The sequence below is a fragment of the Ursus maritimus genome, unplaced genomic scaffold (genome assembly GCF_017311325.1).
Source record: "Ursus maritimus isolate PB19 unplaced genomic scaffold, ASM1731132v1 scaffold_4, whole genome shotgun sequence".
Lineage (NCBI taxonomy): Eukaryota > Metazoa > Chordata > Mammalia > Carnivora > Ursidae > Ursus > Ursus maritimus.
In genome coordinates, this window is record NW_024426552.1 from 42,467,598 (window position 1) to 42,477,461 (window position 9,864).

Genomic DNA, 9,864 nt, shown 5'->3' on the forward strand with positions numbered 1-9,864 from the left:
TATATATATTTTTAAATATGGCATGAGATCACTCTGGTGGGTTAGAAAAGATATTTAATGTTAGTATAGGTTCCCTGCCACCTCATCCCCTTAGATTAAAGTCCTTAAGTGGGCTACTCTCACTTGAGAGCCTACCTAATATTAGCAAATTGATCACAATCTTATTTATTTATTTGTTTGTTTGTTTTTATAAATACTATCTTTTATTTCCTCAACAAAGCCCTCTAACAGTGACTCTCTCAGCTTTTAAGGCCCACATTTTCTACAAGGATGAAACTCATAGCTCTTGGCATTGTCTAATTTACTTGACCAAAGAATTACAACTATAAACCAAAGCTTCCTGCTCATCCCTTTACGTGCTGACCTACCTCAGGTCTAGGGTGGGAGGGCAATGAAATGATGGGGGAGGACAGACAACCAGTTGTATGCGTGAGATGCAGAAGCACCGACATTAGGGGAGTAAAAGCTTTGGGTTGGGGCTCAGAAGATGCATCCCAGATGTACTTATTAGACAAAACAGGTCACCTTCTCACACTTTACAGGCCTGGGCTTCCACCTCTTCTGCTCCAGCATGAAACAGAGGGTTGTTTTTCCCAGAGGCACTGCCAGCCCAGGGTCCTAGGAGCCCATGGATTGGCCTCTGTCACATTTTAAATGCCACCTCATGAAGAACAGCATTTGACAATAGAAATTACCCAGTGGTGTGCTCACTTTGGCAGCACACACACTAAAATTGGAATGCTAGAGAGAAGATTGGCATGGCCCCCCATGCAAGGATGACATGCAAATTTGTGAAGCATTCCATTAAAAAAAGAAAGGAAAGAAAAGAGAAAGAAAGAAAGAAAGAAAGAAAGAAAGAAAGAAAGAAAGAAAGAAAGAAATTACCCAGTGGTGTGAAGTCAGGCTCATGCTGCCCATCTCCACACTGCTTTCTGTGAATCCTGCCCTCCCCCCCGCACCACACATGTGATTGCAACTTTATATATAAAGAAAATATAGTGTGACCAAATAGTTTATACAAAGTATGCAAAAATCCTGCTTTCTGTGAATCCTGCCCTCCCCCCCGCACCACACATGTGATTGCAACTTTATATATAAAGAAAATATAGTGTGACCAAATAGTTTATACAAAGTATGCAAAAATCAAGAAATTGAATGCACCAAGCACCAAGTTATTAATGTAGAGCCTCAAAGGACATCTTGAATCAACAAAGCATAGGTCATGGTCTTTAAATGACACAACAGACAATTGGATTTAGTCTAAGTCTCTTACAAACATGTGCAGCCACCATGCCTTCATGTCAGTGTCAGTACTTTCATATATGGCAGAGAAATTAAACTATCTCCTTACAATCACTGTTACTTGGAGTTACTTCTGGTATATGCAGCCAAAATTAAAACTAATTAATATGTGTAGAGGCAACATTATTTTCTATTTGACTTCTCTACCACAGAATTTTAAAAACAATTTTATTTATATTAATTAATTAATTACTCATAAAATAAATATACATAAAAATAAAAACTATTTTTACAAATAAAAATTATTGCAAATCAGTGGCTAAATATCAATATCCTGATGAAAAATATATATGAATAGATTTTAAAAAAAGAAAAGACAATGTATATGAAAGTATACAAAGATAATTTTAATATATTAGCATTTAACACAATATACAATGATAAGTCAATCATATCTCAAAACATGGAAGAAAAAATAGATGAAAAAATTTTAAAAATTAATTGAGGTAGTGTATACCATGTTTTGGAAACGATCATCTCTCACTGATGATTGGAATGTGATCAGTATAGTATTTTGCAAGAAGAATTTGTTAACATGTATTGAAACCATTCAAATACGAATAATATTTGAATCAGCAATTCAAGTTCCATAATTTATGTTTTATACTTTATTTTCATAATTGTAGACTTTCTCTTTTTTTTTTTTAAAGATTTTATTTTATTTATTTGACAGAGAGACAGCCAGCGAGAGAGGGAACACAAGCAGGGGGAGTGGGAGAGGAAGAAGCAGGCTCCCAGTGGAGGAGTCTGATGTAGGGCTCAATCCCAGAACGCTGGGATCACGCCGTGAGCCGAAGGCAGACACTTAAGGACTGAGCCACCCAGGCACCCCGACTTTCTCTTTCTTTTTGGTGTTTCAGGTTCTCCAGGCATGTGTATTGTGCAAGTACAACTCAGAAGCCCAATTTTGTTTTTTCCATAACCCAATAATTTATCAGAATACTTTTCTTTTGGATGAATTCAGCTAATCTTCCATTATTAATGGCAACACTTGTTTTCATGTTTTGTGTTGTTTCATACCCTTGTTCAGATGTGTACAGATTCCTTATCAAATATTGAACAAATATAACCTCTTTACCTTTCCTGCCATCTTTGTTTTTCATAATTGTAAGCCTTACCAATCAAACATCTATCAGAGTTAGAAGAATCAAGTTAATTAGAAGTTACAGAGACAATGAAATTCCAAATAGTAAGCATGTTTTCTCTTCTTAACACCTCCCTCAAATTTATCCCTCCGCCATACTTGGAAAATACTCATATAAGTAATTCTTTGATAGAGAAAAAGGTAAGGTGAGTTGGTAATACATACCATAATTTCACTGGAAGCCAACCCATTACACATTACTTCAGCCGGGACATAACCTGAGAATCAGAAAAGCATAAGCCCTGGATACATTGTAGGCTAAACCCCAGCTTTCCCCCTTGACACAATGGTTTATGTGCCACTTTTCTTGTAGGGTCTCTCAACATTGAAATGAAATGTTCATAGTATCTTTGTGTGTTCTTTATTAGTAAACTTTACTTAAGATCAATAAGCACACTATATTAATAAAAATGACATGAATGAAAATGTATTGATACCTTGAATGTATTTATTCCATAAACTTGGAACCTATAAAATTAATCAAATAGAAAGAAATATTAAGAAAACTGAGTTTCTGCATATTAGAGATGTTAACTATCATCTCTTTTACAATAATAAAACAGCCAAAAGTGTTTTCCACATAAAAATGGATGGACTTATTGTTTAATACTACTGTATGATAAGGAAACTACACTTAGTTACATACATAAATATTTTCATTCATTGTGAAAACATATGGGATATATGCCTTCAATTTAGACTCCCCCAAATTAAAGATAGGACAGCAGTCATAAGAATATCACTGCATCATTTATACTGCCTTGTTTGCTAATGGGTCAATTTTGAGAGTGTTTCCATTTTTAAAAAATCACCAAGATAGAAAAAATTGCTTGGTATTCTATTTATATTCACCAACTTCTTTAATAAAATTGAGAGTAGCCAATGTTTATTTAAATGATAATAAATAAACATACTATATATTTTAACTATGACAGAATAAAAAATGGGTAAAAAAATTGGGTTTTGATATTGCTATTGTATTTGTTGCCTAAGAAAGTTACATATTACTATGTTAAAAGTATAGAGCCTCGTACATTTAGGCTTTCACAAAAGCTGTGGATACAGATCTGTCACTCTTCTTGACATAGCACTGACAACAGGCCTATCCCACAGAGTGATGAAAACCTAATGCAATAAGAATTTCTAATCTCCCTGCAATCACATATTCTTTCCTTGAAGCTCTGCCAGGAAGTGTTTCCTTTGAGAACAATGCTCAAACTTTTCATTACAGAACTCAAAACCACTTAAACTCGTAGAATTTTAGATACCCACATTTGCATTAAACTTGAAAGTTTGGAGTTGAATTCAGATGGGGGGGGTCCTCTAAATCTTAACTAAGAAATTACCACCACTTTTTTTCTGTCTTGAAAATTAAATGCTCCATGGATGGAGATCATTGGTTTTGTATCAAGTTTGATTTAGCTTTCCCATTTCTTTTGGGATGCTATGCTTTTGTGGGATGTCATGAATACCTGAGTAAAAGGCAAGAATACAGACAGGAAAACTTGCTTAGGGCTCATTGTTGATAGGGAAAGTATGTGCCTGAATGTGTGTGTGTGTGTGTTTATGTATGTGAGTTTATGTGTGTGTGTCTATATACTTATCATTCTGTAGAAATTGATTTACCCACTATATTATTAGGGGATAACATTTAAGATTTATTGTCTTTTTTGAGATTGCTTGAGTACATTCAGAGACAATGTTGAGCTCTTCTTAAAAAACTCTTGAAAACAAACTGAACTAAACCCATGTTTAACATGTTTCTGTCTGCCCTGAAAATCCTAATGGAAAGTGACTTTTAGGAAGTTATCATTCGGAAAAATAAATAAATAAATAAATAAATAAGAGCTTCTTTTGTAAAAATCCAACACTGCAAATGAAAAATTAAAACTTATCCCCATTTCCTCAAGGAATCACTCAGTTTTTTTTTACCTTAGTTTCCAAAACAATATTATAGATCAAGGGTCATTACAATTGTTCTGTAAAAAGCTAACTAACAAATATTTTTACACTTTGTGGGTCAAATGTCTCCATTCCACCTACCCAACTGTGCATGAAAGCAGAATGGTTATATGAAGCTTTATTTAAAAAACAGGAGGTGAGCTATATTTGGTCTGTGGGCTCTAGTTTGTCAATCTTTGTCTTAAAGTATGAACATATACAAATTAAGGTGTGAAATCTAAATATTTTCTATTAATAATAGATTAAAGTATGCATGTATAATAAAATATATTCTTATTAATGATTATGTATATTCACATTGAAGCCTGTTGGTCTGAAAATGACTCATTAATATTTTTGACATTCACTGAAAATCACTATTTATAACAATATTTCCATTTCATTTTTTAGAAAAGATAAAAGAGCAGAACAATGTAGATGGAGCTAGAGTGTATTATGCTAAGTGAAATAAGTCAGTCAGACAAAGACAAATATATGATTTCACTCATGTGGAATTTAAGAAACAAAACACATGAACATGTGGAAGGAAAAAAAGAGAGAGGCAAATCATAAAATAGACAACAATATAGAACAAACAGAGGATTGCTGGAGGGCAGGTGGGCAAGGGGATGGGTTAAATGAATGATGGGTATTAAGGAGGCCGCTTGTGATGAGCACTATGTGTTATATGTAAGTGATGAATCACTAAATTCTACTCCTGAAACCAATATTACATAGTATGTTAGCTAACTAGAATTTAAATAAATACTTTAAAGAATAAAATAATAAAATAAAATAAAACAAAATAAAATAAAATTGAATGAATAAAAAAGAATGATTACTTTTATTAGTTACTTTTTCTGCACTGAGGATGAAAACAAGGAAAATTTCTCTCTCAACGTAATATGAACTAGAACTGTTAAAATAGAAATGTATACCAAATACAACAAAAACAGAAAATGTAGGAAATAAATTAATCTGTGAAAGGCAGAAACGCTTACAAGACTAGTTACATCTATAGTGGGATTGTTCATTCTCTTCTTATCACATAGCAATTCAAAGGCATAAGAATGTAATCATGCTTTTTGGATTTATTGAATAATAATACATTCTAGAGCAAGGAGACCACATAGCAAACATATTTGTTTCAGTATGTCAAATAAGATTGTTACGGGTATGATTTAATTCAATGGTGGGTGAATGAAGAATAATGACCTATGAAAAATATCCAGGTAGTAAAAATTAATAGAAGTTAATGCCTTATTAGATATGTATGTTGCAATGGTGAAGGACAGTAGTTGTCCAAAAAAACTTGAGGACTGTAACTGGGGTGACTAAATGAACTGGCTTATCATAAACTTAGATTTTAATATAAGAAGGAGGAGACACAAGTAGTTGATAATTTAGAACAACATATAGCTGAGATTCTTATAGCTATTTATGGAAAGGCCATTGGGTCATTAAAATTAAGTGTTTGGGAAAGATAAGCAGCCTTTTATTTTTTTATTTATTTTTTTATTTTTTTTATTATTCATTTATTTGACAGAGATAGAGACAGCCAGCGAGAGAGAGGGAACACAGGCAGGGGGAGTGGGAGAGGAAGAAGCAGGCTCATAGCGGAGGAGCCTGATGTGGGGCTCGATCCCATAACGCCGGATCACGCCCTGAGCCGAAGGCAGATGCTTAACCGCTATGCCACCCAGGCGCCCCAAGCAGCCTTTTAAATACCAGTGATGCATCCCTAATCACATACTCCAGAAATTATCTCATTAAACAAGTGAACTGGATCATAAACGTATTATGTCCGTATTAAAATCACAGTTTTGGAAAGACTTATGTGAACATTTAGATGGATGTACTTCACAATTCTATCAATTATATATTATTATTTTTTAATTTAAATGCATATTTTGCAGTTAACTTATTCATGAATATTCTGAGATGTCTACTTCTTCAAAATTGATTCAATTATAAGAGTCATATAAAGGTGGAAAATAGTTTTATGGTTTTTCATAACATCACCTACCCTAAGGTCAATTTTTTCATCATTTATAATTATCATTTCAGGGATTCAGTTAAGTAATTGCTTGAATACATGCATGAAAGAAGAAGAACTTTAAAATATTTTAGTCCTTTGAAGGTATCCATCTGTCCAATACTTATGAATAAATGGAATAGTCTCTTAGTAAAACAAGTACAGAGTTCAGGATCCTTAATTTTCAAAAAGCAACATTATTTATTTTTCTGCAACCTGTTACTCAGAAAACATAAACATCACTTCAGTGAGAAACATTGACTATATTTGTCTTTGATAACTTCTGGTAACATCAAGTATCATTTATTTGCCATGAACCTATTCTGATACTTCAGAAGATACAAAAAATTGTAATGATAATTTGACAATTATCTCTCCAGTTGTGTTGAACTATGTAATTAAATCAATCTATATCATCAGAACGCTGCATAATTATGTTATTTCACCATTTCATCTTCTCCATACTTGACATTCTAATCCACTACTGCACTGGTTTTCTTAATAATAAAAATTGCAAATATTTATTCAAAATTAATGATGTGACAGATGTTTGGCTCAACCTTTGCATTAATTAACTCATAACTCTCCAAAATCAGTTGTTTCATCTCTAGAGGTATGGAAAGATTTCTAAAGAAAATGTGTCTTGCATAATTTTAAAGGATTCAACTCCAGGTACACAACCTTCAAATGTAATAGTCTCTAAAACTGTTATTTCTTTAAGCATCTATATTCATGCTCATTCCCCTATCTTCTCTGCTCTTTCACAATGAATCTTTCCCATATTATGGGGGGAATAGCAGAATTTGCCACTGATCATTAACCCTACAGATTCACAAACAGGAGATTTCAAAAAACTTGTTTTTATATTGAGAAATGAGAATATGAGTAGCAAACTACTGATTAAAATAAGTTTCCAAATAAGATAATGTGCATTTATTGTTTTTAAAACATTTTGAAGAGAGACCTAAAAATTGTCAGCTAATATTATTAAAAATAATAATTGAGCACTAGAAAGAGCCTTTCTCCCACTACACATAAAACAAATTTAGATACTCAACAAAATCATAACTTTTCCTTAACTCATTAAAGAGTTAAAGTCCTAGGAAGAAATCTATCCAGAAATTGAAATAAAGGCCATATTCTGTCAAGGAGAGGTGGGAGGCAAGCATTTACTCATCTGGGGTAGAGCATTGGAGGAAGAGATGGAAGGCACCATAAAAGCTGGTAAGAACAATGCAGCCAAAATTGTTAACAAATTGCTAAAGGTTGAAGGCAGGCTAGTGTGAGGCTTTAGAAACCCTTGGAGGCACAGACAAAAGGGAAATTCATACTCACTCACAGCCTCCTCTCCACAAACCTCACCACTTAGAAGAAACTTAGAAATCCTCCTTCTTGGTGCAGACCTGGGAGAAAATACCATCAGCCACTGCGGGGTAAAGAACAAGCTACAGCTCGTATCCTTCACTAACATTTTCCCTACAGAGCCTTAAAGCATGAGTCAGCAAACTCTGTCACCCTAAAAGCAGTGTGGAAAGATCTATTTGACTGACAGATAGGAGGATAAAACAAAATACTTCTGCTGCTTGGAAGGGGCAGGAAACCCTCTTTGGACCAGATACTTTGGACCAGGTATTCAACCATTGTATAGATGCAGGGTAAACTAGAGCCCCTTTGCCAAGACTCAAGAGACATGGGCTGTAAATACATCTGAGGCTGAATGAAACAGAAAACACCTTACCCCAAAATGCCTAGCAAGCACCAGGAAGCATGCAATAGCAGTCTACCACTAGTGGCAAGACAAGAGAAAGAAGAGAGAATCTTTCTGAAGAGTGAGCTCGTAAGGAAAGCCTAAAGTAAAGGATAAAAAGGGAACATTAAGTAAAACTCTCCAGCAATGAGCCCCCAACTAAAGCACAAAGTAAAGCTAGAGGATTTTAATTTGGTGGTATACTGAGGATAATCATATAAACAACCAAATCCATACCCAGAAAATCTCATTTGTGGTATTCTCCATCTAAAGTGTCACTTAAAGGGGGTCCCTGAGTAGCTTAGTCAGCTAGGTGTCCAACTTGGTGTTGGATCAGATCTTGATCTCAGGGTCATAGGATGGAGTCCCATGAAGGGCTCTGTGCTCATCATGGAGTCTGCTTGAGATTCTTTCCCCTCTGCTCATGCACTCTCTCTCTCTAAAATAAATAAATAAAATAAAATCTTTAAAAAAATACATAGATAGATGATAGAGATAGATAATAGAAAGATAGATAGATAGATAGATAGATAGATAGATAGATAGATAGATAGAGGATAGATAGATAAAGTGTTATGTAATGGTTTAGTCTAGATACCCAGGACATTAATGATACATTACAGAGAGCTGGAATTGAGAGAAACTCTGTGTGTCTTAAAGGTTAATGGATCAAATCCAGCTTGGCTATATGCTTTAGCCAGTACTTGAGTGATTATAGTCAGTTAGTAAACTCAAGCAAAGAGTGACTAAGGAGGCAAATATGGTATTAAGTTAGAAGCCTTATACATAAAAAGATTTAAAATTTCCTGAGACCATTTTTAGAGAAAATAAAATACGAAAATAAATAAAGAATGCAGGTCAAAGCACAATCTATGATCTTGTCCCAAGGACCTTGGGTGGAGGTGGTTTCCTTTTGAAGGCCATTTGCTTTCAAGGGATGGGAGTAAGAATCTCTGCTTGGGTTCTAGAAGTGGGGACAATTTTCCAGTACTCTGAGTATTATTTATGCCTCTTTAATTGAGAGAGATGAATCCAAGAACAAATTCCTTTAGTTATCACTGCCTTATTGCTATCAATACCTGATGGAGTTCTTTCCACAAGGATGTGAAACTTTACTCTGATGTTTTCTCTAAAAGACCAGATTTGGGTTTTAGGTCATTCACAATTGCTTATGAGAAGATTGAAGAGAGATTATTAGCATATCTTGAAAAGAAGTCAAGGTGTATTGGATGACTCCTCACAATATCTGTCTATGTCTACCTGTTACAGTGTGGAGTATAGATTCAGGAGTGATATTCCTAAATGCATAGGCCAATCTGTCACTAACTCATAGGGATTGGATCTCACTGTCATTAAATCACAGACAGACAATAACATATTAAACTAGAACTTAATAATAGAAAGATATTTAAAAGGTCCCATATATTAAAAATAAATTTCTAAATAACTATTTGATGAAAGAGTAAATAGAATATTAAATTTGAATTATATAAAAATACAAGTGCAGTGTATTAAAATTTGTGATGTGAATTTAAATGACAGCAGTAAATGCTTACTTAAAAGAGAGGCCTCATGGGGCGCCTGGGTGGCACAGCGGTTAAGCGTCTGCCTTCGGCTCAGGGTGTGATCCCGGCGTTGTGGGATTGAGCCCCACATCAGGCTCCTCCGCTATGAGCCTGCTTCTTCCTCTCCCAC

The 9,864-nt window shown here is 34.4% G+C and overlaps 1 non-coding gene across 1 annotated transcript; it reads left to right on the forward strand.

The window, feature by feature from the left end:
* Nucleotides 1-703: 703 nt before the first annotated feature.
* LOC121100598 lies at nucleotides 704-811 on the forward strand. The gene has a single exon (XR_005832345.1). It is a non-coding gene; the product is annotated as a U6 spliceosomal RNA (small nuclear RNA).
* Nucleotides 812-9,864: the final 9,053 nt, after the last annotated feature.